Source organism: Pseudophryne corroboree, chromosome 3 (genome assembly GCF_028390025.1).
Source record: "Pseudophryne corroboree isolate aPseCor3 chromosome 3, aPseCor3.hap2, whole genome shotgun sequence".
NCBI classification, from domain to species: Eukaryota; Metazoa; Chordata; class Amphibia; order Anura; family Myobatrachidae; genus Pseudophryne; species Pseudophryne corroboree.
This window is the reverse complement of record NC_086446.1, coordinates 297403191-297424445: the sequence shown is the minus strand read 5'-3', so window position 1 is coordinate 297424445 and position 21255 is coordinate 297403191. Positions and strand designations below refer to the sequence as shown.

The 21255-nt window shown below is 42.0% G+C and overlaps 1 long non-coding RNA gene across 1 annotated transcript in view; it reads right to left on the bottom strand.

Annotated features, from left to right (window-relative positions):
- Positions 1 to 2847: 2847 nt before the first annotated feature.
- The window catches only part of LOC135055362 (uncharacterized), a 302272-nt gene continuing 283864 nt past the window's right edge, over positions 2848 to 21255 (bottom strand). The window contains exons 5-6 of the long non-coding RNA XR_010243728.1: positions 12583 to 12608; positions 2848 to 3525 (exon numbers count right to left, since the gene is read on the bottom strand). This is a non-coding gene — a long non-coding RNA (uncharacterized LOC135055362). The remainder of the gene's footprint in view (positions 3526 to 12582; positions 12609 to 21255) is intronic.

The window sequence follows — 21255 nt, the reverse complement described above, 5'->3', positions numbered from 1 at the left end:
TCATGTGCTGTTTGGGGACAATTTTTTTGAAGTGCAATCCTGCCTGACACTGCAGTGCCACTCCTAGATGGGCCAGGTGTTTGTGTCGACTACTTGGGTCGCTTAGCTTAGCCATCCAGCGACCTTGGTGCACCTCTTTTTTTCTTTGCATCATGTGCTGTTTGGGGACTATTTTTTAAATCTGCCATCCTGTCTGACACTGCAGTGCCACTCCTAGATGGGCCAGGTGTTTGTGTCGGCCACTTGGGTCACTTAGCTTAGTCACACAGCTACCTCATTGCACCTCTTTTTTTCTTTGCATCATGTGCTGTTTCGGGACTATTTTTTTGAAGTGCCATCCTGTCTGACACTGCAGTGCCACTCCTAGATGGGCCAGGTGTTTGTGTCGGCCACTTGGGTCGCTTAGCTTAGTCATCAAGCGACCTTGGTGCAAATTTTAGGACTAAAAACAATATTGTGAGGTGTTCAGAATAGACTGAAAATGAGTGGAAATTATGGTTATTGAGGTTAATAATACTATGGGATCAAAATAACCCCCAAATTCTATGATTTAAGCTGTTGTTGAGTGTTTTTTGTAAAAAAGCACCCGAATCCAAAACACACCCGAATCCGACAAAAAATTTTCAGGGAGGTTTTGCCAAAACGCGTCTGAATCCAAAACACGGCCACGGAACCGAATCCAAAACCAAAACCCGAAAAATTTCCGGTGCACATTACTACTTAGAATACTTTCCAGTACTTTCCCCACAATAGATGTAAGACTAACTGGTCTATAATTTCCCAGTTCAGCTTTACTTCCCTTTTTGAATATTGGCACTACTTCAGCTATAAACCAGCCTTTGGGAATCATGCCTGTTGTAAGTGAGTCATTGAAGATCAAAAATAGCGGTCTTGCTTGTTCGGAGTGAAGCTCCATGAGAACCCTTGAGTGAATTCCGTTGGGACCATGTGACTTATTAATCTTACATTTTTTTTAATCTGTCACAGACTACCTCCTCACTTAAATAAGCACTTAGTAGTGAGACATTATCTGTGTTACGATTGTGTGTTAATCCCTGCATATGGTCCTTCCTTGTGAATACTGATGAGAAAAGCTCATTTAATTTGTCCACAATGTCATTAACGCTTTTGATTAAGACTCCCAGCTTGTCCTTAAAGGGCCTATACTCTCCTTCTTTAATCTTTTGCTGTTGATATATTTAAAAAAAATTGGGGTTTGATTATACACAGTACTTTTCATAAATCCAGTAGAAGTTTGACTCTTAACCAAAAATATTGAACACAAAGTACTGTACCATCTCTCAAATGACTTCTTGTTTCACTGGGTCCTAGAATATTTGTAACAAATGTACAGTATTTGGTCTATTTTCAGTTTAACTGGCTTCTAGCCTACAAGTACCAAATGCTGTAATGTCTCTAATAAAAGATTGTTCACTGTCAACATAATCCTAACATTACACATATCCTTTACTCTAGATGTTCTGTGGAAAATTTGTTTAACTTGCCTGATTTGAAATTTTTGTGGGTAAATTTACTAAGAATCATGTTGGTCCAAGTTTGCATTCTCAGATGTGTTTGTCTAATTTTGAAAACACAGGAGTGTAAGCACGAATCAAACTTCCTATCATGGTCTAATACATAAATACAGTTTAATGCACTATTGACTAGACTTGTAAGTTCTTTCCTTGCATAACAATACAACAGGGAAATGTACTTTAAATCGGGTTTGCACCTGAAAATGACTAGAATTGGTTTGGAAAGTATATCAGATGGCGCAATGCAGCTAAGGTGTTAAAGGCCCAAATATAAATGTCATCACATTTAAAGCATAGAATAGAACATACAAAATATTTTTGAGCCTCCTTCACACACTAAGCGCAACAAACAAATAAATATGGATGCGTCCCTTGGTGTTTTACATGTAGATAAGGGTGTTCCTGTCAAACTTTTTCCAGTTGTTGTCAGATGTATGAGCTCCAGATATGGAAAGTAAAAATAGAAAAACAACCAATGTGTAGTATATTCAGGATAACAGAAATAGTAATTAACACGAGCACAGATGCTAATCTTCGGCGTACCCCACTCACAAAAAAAGAAGTAAATATGTGCACATCAAGGTATCTTTACACCATCAACCATCTAGTGATACTGTATATCCATCCACCCTCAAGAATGTAAAACGGAGGTGAATCATAAAAACTGAAGACAGCTTGCAAGATGGGAAGCGTACCCCGGAACTCACAAGGAAAATATAGGTGGCAAACACATCAAGGTATCTTTATGGTGAAGTAATTATCAGGCACAGCATACCCTGACTCACACTCAATGATGTACGGCAATTCCTATCAAGGTATCTTTACACGATTGGCAACAGTTTCCTTCCTCAGAGACATTTCCAGGGAAATGGCTTGTACTCTCTGGTTTGTCAGAAAAACACACAAAAAAAAACCAATGTGTAGTATAGTTTAAATACCAACAAAATGTTTTTATTCCAGGTAACAAACTGAGGCGTACCCCACACACACAGGTGGGAGTAAATATGTGTGCATCAAGATGTCTTTAAACACTCTCAGTCATCCGATGATATAACCATCCACCACCCAAGTGCAAAGTGAAAATGATCCTTATATAATTGGCTTACAAGAAAGGAGGTGTGCCCCAAAACTCACAGGAAAGATATAGATAGCAGACACATCAAGGTATCTTTGAGGTGTAATGATAACCACATATAGTGTACCCCGACTCACACTCAGAGATGGAAGGCTGTTCCTATCAAGGTATCTTTAGCCAGTTAGCGTGGTTTCCCTTCCTCTGGTCCCCTTCCAGGGAAATTAAAGGCATACACAATTTATCACCAAAAATATATTTATTGGATTGTGCAAAATCCTTACTAAAATATAACAATACATCCACATAAAACACACAGAGCCAATAAAAAAAACCAGATCCGAATAAAAAAGAAAAATAAAGATAAAAAAGACAAAGTTCAAATGGTTTAAAATGCAGCTACTCAAACTCCTTGTAACAATATCAACGCATTTCGGTCATGTGACCTTTATCAAGATAGATTAGAGCGTGCAGGAGCTGGATATTTATAGTGTAATAGCCAATTGTATCGTACCAGGAAGTGACCTCACATAATTATAATATTTCTAATTCACAACATTGTTTCACATCAAATGCTCAAGGACTGAATATATATAGCTATGGTCATTTTCATTAAAACACAAAGCATTTCCACAACATAGTATTACTGGACAAACAAGTGTACATTCTGCGCCACCCGGAAGTTCCTAAAAACGGGGCTGATGGGAAATGTAGTTTGCCCATTAAGTCCTATGTAGTTCAAATCACGGTGCTTCCGGAAATTCGGTCCCACACCACAGCGGAAACAACAGCTCATGCTAGGTTCCATGAAAGATGTAGTCCTAGTAGTTTCCAGACTGGATTTCCTCTATACCGCTGATGTAACATTTAAACGAGGTGCAAGGCATCCTGGGACATGTAGTTTTTTTATGTAAACTTCTACAATGAGATCAGATGTCAGTCCATATACTGTGCTTATTTTTTCAAATAACAATTTAATAAACAAAAGGTGGTTTTCCACCGAATTGTCACTCACATAAACAAACTTTTAAATATACACAAATAATTTAAAAACCTTTATATATATTACACAAAGTGGATGGAAAAATTACCAAAACCTCTTTAATTCAAAGTCACAGTCTAATCCGTGGGGGCTAAGGGTATTGTAGTTATATATGCAGATCATTTCGGTTCTTGCTAAGAGACCCGCCGTGTCCCCATTTCTTAGTGTACCACGGATATGTCTGATCCCCCAAAAAACTGTGGTATCATTAATTGAAGAATTGTGCTTGTCTTTAAAATGTAGGGACAAGGAGTGGGTTTCCAACCCTTTTTTATATTTCTAATGTGTTCCCCCATTGTAACTTTTAGGGGGCGCGATGTCCCACCGATATAGAATAAATCGCACTTACACCTGATGGCATACACGACATTCTTGGTGTCGCATGTTATAAAGTCCCTAATATTTACATCCTTGTCATTAATGGAGACATTAATGATCTTATTAGTTCCCTCGCAAAATTTTTGCAGCAGCCACACCTATAAAAACCCTTGGAGATAACTCTTGTAGGATGTGATGGAGCTTGGATGGTGCTAGAAACTAACTTAATTTTTAGGTTGGGGCTCTACGGTAAATGTGGACCGGTCTCTCAGGTACGAGAGTCCCGATCACGGGGTCTTTTTTCAAGAGTCCCAAATGTTTCTTTAGGACATTTTCAATTGATTTATGTTGTATATTAAACTCTATAATAAAAGCCCATTGAAATTTCTCATCTTTCTTTTTATGCTGTCTGTTATTTGTCAGAAGGTTTTTCTGTTCCACTATACTTATTTAATCTCTCGCTTGATTTGTTTTATCTTTGTTATACCCACATGTCTCAAACTTTTGGACTAATTCTTTTGCCTGGATTTGAAAGGCTACATCAGGGGTAGCCAACACTGGTCCTCGAGAGCTACCAACAGTCCACCTGTGTATCTTTTAAAATGTGACAGTTAGTAATAACTGCACAAGTGCACCTGCCAGGTGAGCTGGAAAATGTGAACTGTTGGTAGCTCTCGAGGACCAGGGTTGGCTACCACTGGGCTACATCATCGCTACAGTTTCTTTTGGGTCTTTTAAATTGGCTTACCGGTATTGAGTCTAGCCAGTTCTCATGATGGCAACTGGTGGCTGTAATATAAGTGGCACAATCGGTAAGTTTGGAAAAGGTTTTTTGTTGATCTTTTGTTCCTGTATATAAACTGTAATATCCAAAAAATTAATTGTTTATTTATCCATAGTGAAGGTAAGTTTGATGTTTTTGTTATTTAAATTCAAAAGGGAACAGAAGCATTTCAATGTATCCTCGTCTCCTCTCTCCAAATAAAGAAATTTTCATCGATGTAGCGGACATAAGACACCAGGTTCGCTCCGAGCACGTTACTGGACCAGATGGTTTTGATCTCCCCAAGTCCCATAAAGAGACACCTGAGAATGATGCAAACTCGGACCAAATTAAAAGTTCTAATAGATCACCACATCAGCAGTGTTTTAGCATGTGTTTGTACTTGAGATGATTGTGCACACAATCTTGATGCCTATAAAAGGGGCCAAATCAGCTGCATTCATTTGTGTGTGTTTGTTATACCGATGTTCCAGCTCAATTGTAACAACACATTCCATCTGTACAGTATGTATTATAGCAATCTGACTGTTCACTCACCCCTATGAAATGCTTATGTATTCAGGAGAGATCTCATTAGTTTGTTTTTGTTTGTGTGTTGTAGTATGCAATGGCAATATGTTTGTTTTTAATTTACAGACTCACCTTCAAGACTGCACCTGCATTGTCCACCAGCATACCTCCCAACATGACCCCTTCCAGGAGGGACAGAATGCTCTGCTCCTGGACTTCCCTCTTAATTTATGATTGCCGGCACCTGTGCTGAAACACCTTTCTTTATTAATTTACCTGTTCAAAACAGGTGCTGGCAATCACAAATTAAGAAAAAAAGTCCAGAAGCAGAGCATTGTGTCCCTCCTTGAGAGGGTCATGTTGGGAGGTATGCACCAGCGAGGGCAAAGGCTGTGGACTGTTTCCAAGCATACATTTTATGTTACTATACATATGCTTTTGCACATAGTATGCTGCAATGTTATTTTTATGATGTAATGTATTTACGAACCACTTCCTCATAATCACATTCTATTTGTCTGTTTTTCTCTGTAAGCTGCAATGTAACTATTAAAAACATGTACACATTAATAAATACAGTATGCATAGTAATAATGCTAAATTGCTTTGCTATAAAATATGTTGATTTCTGATGTTAAAACCATATTTGTTTTTTGTTATGAAAAAAAAATCCGATATACAAGTTTAGTGTTTTTTTGGTGGGCCAAGACAACGGAGTTGGTTGCCGCCGGGTTCTAAGCCCTGAAGGGGGCACTTCCTCAATTATCTCCTGTTCCGTGCCCCAAGTCCCTGTATGTGGCACCCCACTTTTGCAATTATACCCCGTTAAACGCCCACATGGATCCCATGCTGTGTGTGAAGGGGATGCTTCAGTCGCTAGACTGCAGTGGGTAGCAGTATTACAGAGCCAGCACTAGTGATGGGTAGTTCATGAATGATTAGTTCAAAATGAACTAATCTTTAAAGTGAACTAGTTCGTTCAGTTCACAGCTTTAGCAAAGATTAGTTCATCAGGAAGGAGGAGTCAGACACATACAGAATAGAGCCAGCAGCTGCATTAGGCTTCTCACTGTCTCATTCACTGGATTTTCACTGCCTGAATCTGATACTGTGAAGTGAAAGTTAAAAGTACAACATAGCCCAGCAATACAGATCTAATAAAAAAATAGCATCTGCACTGCCTAGCCAAAGTCTCTGTGTGTCTGTGAGTGTGAGTGAGCATGTGTGGTCATGCTACTCACCTTTCTGTGATACAATCACTGTCCTATTAGTGCAGATGTCCAAACACTTGCTGCTACTTCTGGTACTACTGGCTCCTGTGCATACTGCTGTACTAAATCTTCTGCTGGGTGTTGTAGAGGTGCAGCAGCACTGTTGTTGTTATTCAGCTCTCACTCAGCAATACTCTCATGAGTCAGTACATCTCTGCTGCCACAGGGGTCACTGCTGTGCTCAGACATGGAGTGGACTCACTCTGTGGAACTGATTGAACTGCATTGTCCTGATGACTCACACGAGTCACTCTCCTTGCAAGTAGTTCAGTAGTTCAGTAGTTCAGTAGTTCAGTCAGTGATTCATTACAGTTCACTTATCAGTTCACTGACTCAATGACTCATACAGCCATACGAGTCAGTACAGTACTTCTAAGCTACCATGTGTGGCACTGCTGTGCTCAGGCATATGCTATGGAGCTGATCCTGAACTGCATATGGGTGTGGTTCATCAAATCGACAGTGTCTAGGTCGACAATGTTTAGGTCGACCACTATAGGTCGACAGTCACTAGGTCCACATGGATGGAAGGTCGACAGGGTTTCTAGGTCCACATGTGCTAGGTCGACAGGTGTAAAGGTCGACATGAGTTTTTTTTTTTTTTGGGTGTCGTTTTCCTCATAGAGTGACTGGTATCCCAAATTAGTGCACCGCGTCTAGGTCAACATGTGCTAGGTCGACAGGTGTAAAGGTCGACATGAGTTTTTTTTTTTTGGGGTGTCATTTTCTTCATAGAGTGACCGGTATCCCAAATTAGTGCACCGCGTTCGCTCGCCAGTCGCCATGCTTCGGGCATGGTGCCTTCGCTCCGCTACCGCTTCGCTCGGCACACTTTACCGTTCCAGTCGTAGTCCACGTGGATCGTTAAGTATGAAAAAATTCAAAAAAAGAAAAAAAATGTGAAAAACTCATGTCGACCTAGCACATGTCGACCTAGAAACCCGGTCAACATTCCATCCATGTGGACCTAGTGACTGTCGACCTATAGTGGTCGACCTAAGCATTGTCGACCTAGACACTGTCGATCTTCAGACCGTATCCCACTGCATATAGCCATGATTAATTCACCTAGCATATTGGGTGGTCACAAGGTACACTGTCACTCCCAATCAGCCAAAGACACAGTTCTGAGTGCTGCATGCTATCCTGTAAGACACAGTTCTGAGTGCTACATGTTATCCTGTAGGGTCTGATTACTCCACACAAGACATAGGGGGATATGTATGTCTGTCTAATTTTTCAACCTGGTACAATATTTTCTTTTAATGCAACTTGAAATACTTAGAAATATGATGGTACATATACTTAGGTAGTTCTATAGAAGTGGAGATGTTGCCCATAGCAACAAATCAGTATGTGTGTGTGTGACACAGAGAGAGTGAATACTGAATACTTATGAGTCAGTTTACCTCAGCTGCCACAGGGGTCACTGCTGTGCTCATGGAGTCAGTGGACTCTGTGGAACTGATTGAACTGCATTGTCCTGACGACTCACACGAGTCACTCTCCTTGCAAGTAGTTCAGTAGTTTAGTAGTTCAGTAGTTCAGTCAGTGATTCATTACAGTTCACTGATCAGTTCACTGACTCAATGACTCATACAGCCATACGAGTCAGTACAGTACCTCTAAGCTACCATGTGTGGCACTGCTGTGCTCAGGCATATGCATTGTATGGAGCTGATACTGAACTGCTTATAGCCATGATTCATTCCCCCAGTATATTAAGTGACCAGCTACACTCCCAATCAGCTAAAGACACAGTGCTGAGTGCTGCATGCTATCCTGTAGGTGTAGGGTATGATTACTCCACACAAAACACGGGGATATGTACTATGAACCTTCAAGTGACATAAAGTAGAGCAGTTGCCCATAGCAACCAATCAGCTTCTGTCACTTTATATACTGTTGAAGATAAATGACAGAAGCTGATTGGTTACTTTGCAACATCTCCACTTTATCTCTCTCTAAGGTCTGTTAGATTGGGGCAAAGGGACTATTTTTTCTTTTAATTACTGTATTTTAAAAGCAGAAAAAACTAAAAGTGACTTATGAGATTACTCTGGATTTGGGTCTTTTACTTGCATATTATGAAGTAAAAAGGAGTACCAACAATGGGATTAATATTGCAGAGATACATGGTTGCTATATAACATTGCTTTTCTTGAAAATAAAAAAAATCTGACATTTTAAACATATCTGATCATTTGAAAAAGATTATAACTCCTACAATGAGCTAGTATTAGAAATACCTACACTCTGTGTAATAGTCTCTAGACTAGTTCTAAATCTAATCACTCCTTTCAGTCTCAGAGTCAGTGAGTGAAACGATGAACTAAATGAACTAGATGAACTAATCTTCTGAACTAATCTTTTCAGTGAACTAGATCATAATGAACTAATCACCATACTGAACTAGATTTCCCATCACTAGCCAGCACGTGGTGATCCAGGACTTTCACCCGCGTGCTGGCTGCTGAGTGGCGACCTCAGCGGCTGAAAGGAGGCTCACGGACAGGAGCTCAATAGAAAGTGCCCCCGGCTGCTGTGACGGCCGGGGTGAGGAGACGGAGCTGCGTTGTCTGAGGGCAGCCAGCAGCGGTTGTACTTGTGAGGCTGGGTGCCTGAGGCAGAGTCAGACAGATCACAGTGGGGGGAGCTGCCGGAGGATGATGGGAGAGGCAGCTGAGCGCTTGTTGTGAGAGATAAAAGCAGCGCTGACAGTGACACATTGATGAGGCGCCGGGGTCCTGATTAGGAGGCGCCTGATGGACTGACCAGCAGTAATCTTGATTCCTTCCCAGCGGCTGATGCCCAGTCCAAAGGAGGAGCCACTGCCAAGTAAAAGTTAGCAAGAGGCATATAAGGAGCACACCACCTGCTCTGACTGGAATAGAGACTGCAGAGCCGGACTTGAAGACTGCAGAGTGCAGACAGGTCTGTAGAGTCTTTCCACTTCTCACACATATCTCTGCAGAACCCATTAATATTTATAGAATGGTACAAGTCCCAGCCCTCATAGTAATATATAGATACCCAAAACTAACCCTCCCATCCAGCAGCCTATCCCTCCCCATAGTGCCTAACCCTTCCGTCCTGCAGCCTAACCCACCCTCTAGTGCCTAACCCTAAACCTCACTTCCCATAGCCTAATCCTCCCCCTAGTGCTTAACCCTTCCCTCCCGCAGCCTAACCCTCCCCCTAGTGCATAACCCTAACCCTTCTGTCCCGCAGCCTAACCCTCCCCCTAGTGCCTAACCCTAACATCCCGTAACCTAACCCTCCCCCTAGTGCCTAACCCTCCCATCCAGCAGCCTATCCCTTCCCCTAGTGCCTAACCCTTCTGTCCTGCAGCCTAACCATCCACCTAGTGCTTAACCCTTACATCCAGCAGCCTAACCCCCCCCCCTAGTGCATAACCCTAACCCTTCCATCCCACAGCCTAACCCTCCCTCTAGTGCCTAAACCTCATGTCCAGCAGCCTATCCCTCCCCCTAGTGCCTAACCCTTCCATCCCGCAGCCTAACCCTCCCACTAGTGCTTAACCCTAACCCTTCTGTCCCACAGCCTAACCCTCCCCCTAGTGCCTAACCCTAACATCCTGTAATCTAACCCTATCTCTAGTGCTTAACCCTTCCACCCAGCTGCCTAACCCTCCCCTAGTGTGTAACCCTAACCCTTCCGTCCCGCAGCGCAACCCTTCCCCTAGTGCCTAACCCTTCCGTCCTATGGCCTAACCCTCCCCCTAGTGCCTAACCCTCCCATCCCGCAGCCTAACCCTCCCCCTAGTGCCTAAACCTCCTGTTTTGCAGCCTAACCCTCCCTTTAGGGGTCTATTTTCTAAGCCTTGAATGAACATAAAGTGGACAGAGATAAAGTACCAGTCAATTAGCTCCTAACTACCATGTCACAGGCTGGGTTTGAAAAAAGACAGTTAGGAGCTGGTTGGCTGGTACTTTATCTCTGTCCACTTTATCTCCTTCTAAGGCTTAGTAAATAGGCCCCATGCCCAAACCCTAACCCTCCCTAGTGCCTAACCCTTGCCCTCCCATTCTGAAGGCTAACCTTCCCCATAGTGCCTAACCCTTACCCTCCTGTTCCACAGCCTAACCCTCCCCCAGTGCTCAACGCTCCCATCCAACAGCCTAACTCTCTCCCTAGTGCCTAACCCTCCCATTCTGTAGCCTAACACTCTACCTAGTGCCTAACCCTAAACCTCCCATCCCGCAGCCTAACCCTCCCCTATTGCCTAACCCTGACACTCCAGTATATGCATATAATCAATTATATGGTAGCACTGGAGGTGTGTTAAGCTATCATAAAGACATTATTGCACTATATTGCTCTTTACATATATAATAGTGCTAGGGGGGTACCATGATTGATCTTGCCTCTGGGCAATTGGGATAAAGTTATGCCACTGGTCTGCTTCACAGAAGTAATAGGAAACAAACAGGCAGCAGAGTTAAAAATGCTATCCTGATTTTTATAAAATATGATTAATAATAAACATCACAGTAAATATAAAATAGAAGCATTAATCAGGTCACTAATCTCACTCACCAGACAGATGCCCCATCTGTGACCCAAGCATGCTGACAGCTGATGATCTTGTTAGGGATGAGCACTTTTAGTGGCTCCTCATACTCAAGATAGTAAGCCTGGTATGGGGAGCCAGACCATCTGCTGCACGGATCATTAAGCTTGACAGGCCACTCCATATTTACAGCATTGACCACTCTTGCCCAGATCTTGTTTCTGCGATGAGTCATAGTTTGGGCTGTCTGGCGGCCAAATAGTAGGTGATGCTTTTTCATAAACTCATTCACCAAGGCCAGGTTCCTTGCAAATGTAAACTCACTTGACAAATGACACTCAGATATAACCAATAAGCTCAACGCCACAACCCAACACTGCTACACAACTCCTATCACTAAATCTATGAGGGGCGTATTTATGTGACTTTGGCATGACACTGGCACATGTGACAGTTTAAACCAATGACAACATGATTAAATGCATCTTCCATGCTCATCGGTAATTTGCAAACACGGACCAAACTAGACTCGGCTCGACTCGAATGTTTGGCCAGCCTCAGACAGAAATAATGAATCCATATGCCATCGGCAAACACAATTCCAGAAAACATGTTTCATAGTAAATTTCCGTGTTTGAGAGATAAAAATGCAACCAAGCTCCATAGATCACCAGCATGTTTAAGCTCTGACAAACTCTGACAAAACAAGTTTCTTAGTAAGTTTACCTCCTGTAGTCCTAGCGTAAAGAAAGCTTGGGTGAAATCTTATGATTTATATTATCCCATTTTTGTTGAGAAGTTTGGTGGTTGTATGTGGTCATCTACTGTATAAGAGGTTGGTACTACAATGTTCTCTGCTGAGTGACATCTCTCATCAGCCTTTAGTCCCATCTATATAGGCGCATGCTGGCTCTCCCTAATTCTTGTGTGTCTTGGATTGTAAAAGACAGCTCTATACACATTAATGATTAATTTATTGTTTGGGATAGGGGTGAGGAATAGATCTGGCACAGGGTTTTATTTCTTTCCTCAACACCAATGGTTTTCATTTCAAATTAATCCACTCTTTTAGTAAAGCCATCAATTGATTTTCTGGATCTTACCCTGGCCAACTATTACTGCTACTAACTCTTAGGAAAAGAGAGCTACTAACAATTCTCTTCACTGTAAAAGCACACATTACAAAACATAAAAAAAGAATATATCAGAGGGTCAACTTATTCGGTTTAAACGTAATTGCTCATCCAAGCAGTCCTTTGAACTTCAAGCTAGAGAAATGATTGATCATTTTTAGGAACAAGGTTACCACAGGGAGTTATTAGCTAAAGCATATGAGGAAGTAAGTACTGTAACATAAAGATTTTTCTTCTTAAAACTGTCCCCAAAAGTACTAAAAGAACCATACCAATTCAGAAACATAACTTTTATAAGTACATTTAATAGCTCTTAGAACAAAATATTTTTTTTTAGGAACAATTTTATGCTACTGTGTCAAGATACTGCATTAAGGACATACCTTCATACTGCACAGGTGACACCGATCTGCAAAAATAATGCACATAACATGTAAGGACATTAGTAATGAATCAAGGAAATTTTATCAAACAGTAAGGACAGAAAAATATCCAAAATCTAGTTAATTGAACAACTGTACAAATTGTGTCATCTACCTGCTACAAAGAAGATGTAATCTGGCAATCAGTGGCAGAAAAATGAGAACCAGAAATTTTGCATTTACTAAACATACTGTAGGTGTCAATAACAAACTGTCTACTCCCAGTGCGTCTAAGCACCATGCACTTTGTCACAAATGTGACCCCCTTTGCATGACGTTCACCAGTGTGGTAAACAACTGTGTATACAGCTGATAACTGGGGGGAAGGTTAAATGCCTCTCAAGACGGTAGGGGCATTAAATTTAAATGAAGTTTTGTGGCATGGGTCATTATTAGGTTTATCTCTTAATAGATCAGTAATATATATATATATATATATATATATATATATATACAAATTAATGACATGGACAAATTGCCTAGTGTAATATGTTAGTTCTGCTAAATATGTGTATACTATTGGTTATGGTATAAGGTAAGTAATAGTATACGCCAGCAGATCTAATTTCATCAAAACAGTCCAGTGTTGTGGTTTCTTGAGTAGTGATTTATCTGTACAGCCTTAGTCACTGTCCTAAAGGAATTAATAAAGCAATCACCGGCTAGTTGCAGCCAGGCACGTCAGGCAGCATGCCGTCCTGCAACATGCCACATCGCAGTAAGTACATATATAATCAGTGACAGTTTTTACCTGTGGGCTGCAGAACTGCAACCACCCCCAGGTAAAATCTGCTACCTCAGCTCACTGTCACTGAAGCCAGATGCAGTCCATGAGACTGCACTGGCTTCACTGTGACTGGCAGTGACTTCTTATTGGAAGTCCTACATGCCAGTCACAGACACACTGGGCAGTCCCATTGGGAGGTGTTTCCTGCCTATTGCAGATTGGGCTGCGATAGGCAGAGTGCAGCTCCTTGTCTCCAGTGGCACCGCCTTCCGGAGGGCGCCGGCGCCATCCAGGGGGCGCCGCACCATGGCAAGATCCACCCACTGTGCCCCCCGCTGTGCCTGCCGCTGGTCCCCCGCTTTGACGGGAACCAGACGCTATGCGTCTAGTTTCTCTTCATGGAGAGGACCTTTGCTGTGCGGTGCGCGATGACGTCATCGCACACCGCACAGCATAGTGGCACAGACACTAGGGGTCATAATTGACCTCTAGTGTCTATGCTGTGCTATGGGAGAGACGTAATGACGTCTCTCCCATAGATACGAGGACTGGAGAAGAGCGGCGCCGGCGGTGGAGGAGGTCTGGAATCAGGAGCGGGGATTGTAAGCATAATTTTATTTTATTTTTCTTCCAGCTGCGCTACAGGGGCACAAATGGGGGCGTAACTGACCACGCCCCCATATGAAGCCACACCCCTATTTTTGCCCGGGGCGCCACAAGGGCAAGAACCGGCCCTGCTTGTCTCATCACCCCCAGCCAGCTTTTATGGGCTTCAGCCGATGCAGTCCATAAAAGCAGTGGTTTTGCCCATGCGTAGTACCGTCACTGCTACTGTGCATGCACCGGACCCCGGCATCTGTGAACTACATAGTCCAGGTGCCGGGACCCGGAAGCTGCCTTAATTACATTAAATTATTATAATCTTTTAAATTAAATCTGTTTTTAGTTTTTTCATCAATTTTCAAAAATATATTTAGAATTTTGTAAACAAAGCAAGTAAAAATATATCAAACAATCTTTTATAAAACAAACTTGAACATTACTATGAAAATTTCTTTGAAAGTCAGGTGTTATAAAAAGCATTTTTGTTATCTTAAACATTGCAGAAATGTTATACTGTAATAACAGCTAACAAAAACAGTTATATGCTCTTGAAAATAAAGCTATTTAAACATCCTAAATTCTAAACCTGCTCAAAACTTCTATGCAAAAATGCAAATGGTCTAAGTGTTGTGCATTCTTATGATGTTAGAATGTAGTAGGCAAAACCATTGGTAGACCACACATGGCTGATGGTTCAATCATGGCACATGGATTATTGTCATCATAAGAGAGTTGAGGCTGCAAACTGGGTTTTATATTATACATTGGCCATACAGTATGTAAAGTAAGTGTTATATCCTGATGTACAGCTCTTTATTTCAATGAATCATGCAGTATGAAGATTATGTATTATATTTCTTATTGGTAAGTAATACTTGCATGGTTATAGATAGACATCAAATTCACATGGCTGCTCTCCTTCTCCTTCTCTCCCTTCTACTTCCTGATCACATGTTCATCTGTGCAGCCAGATTGTTAAAGGTACACTACCTCATCTAGCTAATGCACATAATCTATCTTCATAGATATTACATCTCCCCCTTCCTTTCATATATGTAAATTAATATATTTTTTTGAAACACATAAAATTGATTTTACGTTCAACCAATTAAACATATAACAATATGCTGACTGAATTTGAGCATGAACATTTACCCACAATATACAATACACATTAAACTGGAAAAGATTTTTGAACAACAAATTATGAGCTATAAGATGAAAGTCATATCAGCTCAATAAGCCTTGTAGGAGGTTTAATGACTGCCTGCTTTTGTCTGAGTATATGATCCTTCACTCAAAGGAACAGACACGATGGAATCACTTCGTGCTGAGGATGTTATAGGTGTTGTGTTGACATCATCTTGACTAGGTGCATCAGAAGATAAGGATGGGAATATCTTCTTGAAATGGGACACATTCCTTGTCACAGTGTGATGGTCATTTCCTGCAACAACCATAGGCCCTCATTCCGAGTTGATCGCTCGCAAGGTGAATTTAGCAGAGTTGCTCACGCTAAGCCTACGCCTACTGGGAGTGTATCTTAGCTTCTTAAAATTGCGACCGATGTATTCGCAATATTGCGATTACAAACTACTTAGCAGTTTCAGAGTAGCTCCACACTTACTCGGCATCTGCGATCAGTTCAGTGCTTGTCGTTCCTGGTTTGACGTCATAAACACACCCAGCGTTCGCCCAGACACTCCCCCGTTTCTCCGGCCACTCCTGCGTTTTTTCCGGAAACGGTAGCGTTTTTATCCACACGCCCCTAAAACGCCGTGTTTCCGCCCAGTAACACCCATTTCCTGTCAATCACACTACGATCGCCGGAGCGAAGAAAAAGCCGTGAGTAAAAATACTATCTTCATGGTAAAATTACTTGGCGCAGTCGCAGTGCGATTATTGCGCATGCGTACTAAGCGGAATTTCACTGCGATGCGATGAAAATTACCGAGCGAACGACTCGGAATGAGGGCCATAGTTCCTTTCCTTTTCTCTACAGTCAGTGGACTTGGGTGAAAAGCAGTCATGGCCTTACGTAAGCAAAATAAGCTGAGCACTCAGTGAGTGGTGGTGTATAAATGATTGTCAGCAGCGACTTGGAAAGAGAATGCCAATCTCCTAAGATAAACCTATGTGAAAAGAATACCAAGTTGCGCTCAACAATCAAATGTAAAAAACATTTATTTTAGTATATAAAATATGATGATGGTTACAACAAATCTCCCGGGAATATAATTATAGCAATTCAACATAAGAATACCTTATCCCTATACCGAGATAATTAGTAATTTTCTTTTGACTAAATTAATATTCCTGTTGTTCCAAAACATATAACCCCGGAGGTGTCGTTTTAAATATAACAACAGCAATAATTAATAACTGTTTAAAATGGATTAAGGGTCTGTATATAAATACATGTAACTCACTTGGTACCTGCCTTTGGAAAAAGATGTCCTGCTGGCGTTGAAACACGTTAGGATACAGGTGTATATCATTGCCAACACTCTAGTTCTATCTGAAGTCAGGCTCAGTCGGAGCCCTTGCAGGAGACCAGTTTTACCACCATTGCTGTCAACACAGCATACTACCTATCAGCCGTTGTCAGAGTGACGATTTCTCTTCTGTACACACCGGCGGGTGAACCGAAGCCCTGTGCGGCCAGCACGACAAACATCATTGCTGATCACAGCACAGTTGGCTCCAAACATGCAGCCTGCCAAACACACCGTGGTCTCATTATCACCTCTATTTCATGCCAGGTGACCGCGGGGAGGCTCAATCGGAGCTGCCCGTGGGAGCACAGGTCAGCCGCTTTTTGTTGAGAGCTTTTCTACACCGTGCCACGTAAGGTAACATCCAGCCGTCGGACACCACAGCCGCTTGACAGCCCTGTATAGCTGCATTCCATCCAGCCCAGCGGCCACAACAGGCACTGCTCTCCATCCCCCGTGCAGGGGTCAGCGGCTGACCGCAGCAACATCGCTCCGGGCTCTCCCTCCCATCACCAAGACAGCGGCCTCAGGTTTCCGACACAGTTCATTTGTCACATCAAATTTCATTTGAGCATCACTTCATTGTTTTAAGTGTCCTTTTCACTTTAGGACCACTGGAATTAATACCCAGTTACACACATTCAGGACTGTTCGGGACTTTCATGGACCAAGTGAGTTACATGTATTTATATACAGACCCTTAATCCATTTTAAACAGTTATTAATTATTGCTGTTGTTATATTTAAAACTACACCTCCGGGGTTATATGTTTTGGAACAACAGGAATATTCATTTAGTCAAAAGAAAATTATCTCGGTATAGGGATAAGGTATTCTTATGTTGAATTGTTATAATTATACTCCCGGGAGATTTGTTGTAACCATCATCATATTTTATATACTAAAATAAATGTTTTTTACATTTGATTGTTGAGCGCAACTTGGTATTCTTTTCACATGTCCTTACGTACTACTTTTTGTTTCACCAGAACACGATCTCCTTCTTGTAAGTCCAAAACAATAGCTCTCCTTTTCCGGTCTGCATATTGTTTTACCTTTTGTTTATTGGCAGAGTCCTTCTGTCTAACCTGATGATCTCTAGATGAAGAAGTCAAATGGATTTCTGGAAGAGTGGATCTGACTACTTTTCTTTGAAACATTAATGTCTGAGGAGGGACATTTGTTGTGGAAAGAGGCACTTAGCGATATTGTCTGAGAAATTGTTTTAGAGATTGTTGAATTGGGTGTAGTATGGCTGGCCGGCGGTCTCCTGACCGCCGGTCAGCTCACCGACGCCGGGATCCCGGCAGCATACCGACGCCGGGATCCCGGCGGGGAGGGGCGAGTGCGCAAAGCCCCTTGCGGGCTCGCTGCGCTCACCACACTGCGGGCTCGGTGGCGACCTGCGGTCACCACGGGTTCTATTCCCACTCTATGGGTGTCGTGGACACCCACGAGTGGAAATAGTCCCTGTTGATTGGCATGCCGACCATCGGGATACTGAACCGGCGGGATGGTGGAGAAGGTCATGTGAATGTCGGTCAGCAGACCGCCGGTCACATGAATACCACCCATTGAATTGGAATTTGGGATACTTAACAAATCTTTATTTTCTTTCCCAGATTACGCATGAAACATTCAACAAGACCATTAGCCTGTGGCCACAGGGAAGTGATTTTTTGATGTTGAATTCCAAAAATTTGCTGAAATCATCACCTTGAAATGGCAGACCATTATCAGTCTTTATTGTTCCTGGAATTCCATAAGTAGTAAATATTCTATCCAACACTGGTAAGACAGATGTGGCAGACATTGAAGATATTATTTCAGAACAGAATACCTTGAATATAGGCTGCATTTTGGAGCAAAATAGGCAGTCAGAGAGTCCCTGCATTTGTTATAATCCCTGGTGTCTGCCTCTGCCAAAGTATCATACAGTTCATAAATCTTGGAGCCAGCACTGATAAGAAGCATGCTTTTCTTTTTGCTATCAGAAGTAACCCCCATAGATTCAATATAGTGATCAAACTGGGCAAGCCATTTTCTCCATAACTCTGCTGCATTAGGGACATCAGTATGCAGAAACTGAGGAATTAATGCTAGCATGTCAGTCATGGTGACTAAGAGGAATGTACAGTAGCTGAGAGTAAGTAATAAAAATGTATCCTCGTCGCCAGTTGTTATATCCTGACGTACAGCTCTTTATTTCAATGAATCATGCAGTATTAAGATTATGTATTTTATTTCTTATTGGTAAGTAATACTTGCATGGTTATAAATAGACATCAAATTCACATGGCTGCTCTCCTTCTCCTCTCCCTTCTACTTCCTGATCACATGTTCATCTGTGTAGCTAGATTCTTAAAGGTACACTACCTCATCTAGCTAATGCACATAAACTATCTTCATAAATACTACAGTAAGTATTGCTGTTAAGGGATCAGACTAGTTATCAGTGGACAAATCTATACATTAATAGCACAGGACAACTTAAAACATATTTCCATGATGCCATTGTCTGAGCAGGGTACATCATATACCAAACAAAAGGTCTTAGGGCCAAATTCAGACCAGATTGCTGTGCTGCAAATTACACTGTCCTGCGATCAGATAGTCTCCGCCCAGGGGGAGTGAAAATTCAACCCATGCTAATGTGCGATGCATGTGTACGCTGTGCGGAAAATCCCCTCAGGCAGCGAACAGCTGCAAAACTGTTTGCATCACATTCACCCTTGAATGTTTTTCCCATTCTGTGCAGTGTGTACAGTCTGTGCGTAGCTCAATACTTACTCCTCCAGTGCAAAGAAATCAGGCTGATCTGGTTCGGAGCTGACGTCACACACCCGCCCTGAAAATGCTTGGTAATGCCTGCATTTTTCCAGACACTCCTTGAAAATGGCCAGTTACCACCCATAAACGTCCTCTTCTTCCTTTCAATCACCTTGCGAACAGCTGTGCGTTCAAAATTTTTGCACCATCCTGTCGCCGTTTGACGATGCACGTGCGCATTGCAGTGCATACGCATGCACAGTAGTTCGATAATCGCCCAGCACAGCAGCATTCAGGTCCGAATCATGCCCTTGGTCCATAGATTTGCAGAAAAATATTGGTGTTTAATTGGTTGCTTAGTTTCATAGTTATGTGGCAAAATGTCTGTATCACCATTGTGCTCTGGAAAATGTGACAGTTGGTGAACTCTCCCTGTGCACCTGATGGATGGTCTGCTTGGTGAACTCTCCCTGTGCACCTGATGGGTGGTCTGGAAACTGTGATAGTTATTTGCAGCCACCCACTAAGCATGGATTTTTTGAAATTCGACTTTTGAAAAGGTTGTAGGGGTAAAATGTTCCACCCAGCAGACCTTTTCCCTGTTAAAACTGGGCACATCAGCTAGTTATTATAATTGTTTACTTTTGTGTTGCCATCTCATGAAGGGTGTTTTCCAACAGACTACCTGTCAGCTCTGGCCACTTTCTGAGCACCAGAGTTCAACTCTCAGGAGCAAAGAGAAATAGATGGGAGATCCTGTGCCACCATCTGACACTCTTATATCCTCATAACATCTAGTATATTGCCATAGATGACATGCAGCTCCCATATCCTGCTCACCTTTCTGGGACAGGATGGATGGTTTGGATGAAGATGACCTACAGTAGCAACAGATGGGGATGGTCAACATCAAGATACCCCCCACCACAATGGATGTAGTCAGAGAGGAATTGGTTGGCATGTTGGCAATAAAAATAAAGACCTCCATGTTGTATGTCCTCACACTTCCAAATCTCAGTTCGTGATTCATGTAGGAATAAAGCTGTCCACAGATCATAGAATAATTAGTGGTCTGAGGACAGAGGCAGAGCAGGGACATATTCCCAGTGAATTTATGTCAGATAAAATCCATTCTCAGGACAGATGAATCTCTTGCTTGTGATGATCTTTTATAATTCCTGACAAAGATGGGTTTTATAGTCAAACACTTTGAAGACTGTAACTTTGAACTGCTTTATTGAAAACTAGATGAAGTACCCGGTGTTGCCTGGGTTTAAATTTTCCAGTTATTAAGGAGTTGGATGTAACTGTCAACATATTACAAATAATTAGTAGTTTAGTAGCTCTTCCAATACACCCATGAGGTGGCTGCCCAGTGTCATTTTTGTTTATAGGGGGTCACCAGTGGCCCTAATCCCCAGGTTTTCTTTCTGTTGAGATTTATAATCACTTGTGCATAGTGAAATGGGTTTAAAGTATTCCTTCTGTTATCAGTGTTGCTATTCCAAGGCTTTTTGGTACTCAACATTTTTTGTCTTCCCACTTGCATTTCTGTCAGTTATTTTGGTTCATGTATTTTTGGTTATGTCAGTCAGTTATTTGAAGTAATTAATTATGATTATTTCTGTCAGTTAGTACAGTTCATTAAAGTTTTTATACAAATCCATCCAGAACAGGTTACCTATGTCAAAGTTCTGGCCAGCGCACACCAACAAGAGGTCCGACTTGGCCCACAATCTGACAGCATGTCTTATGAGATCCAATGTTATCAATTGGTACAGTATTCTTCCAAATCCATCCATTGGAAGGCCCAGAACAGTCTCCTTGGGTCACATTTCTGCTCAGCATACATTAATGAGAGGTCTAACCAGGACCTCAATTCCCTAGTAAGTCTTATGGGATCCAATTTTAACATGTTGTGAAGTTTGCATTCAAATTCATCCAGCGAAAAGCCCAGAACAGTCTCCCTTGGTCAAAGTTGTACCAGTGCATTCCACTGTGAGGTCTGATTGACCTAACCCTCTAGTATGTCTTCTGGGA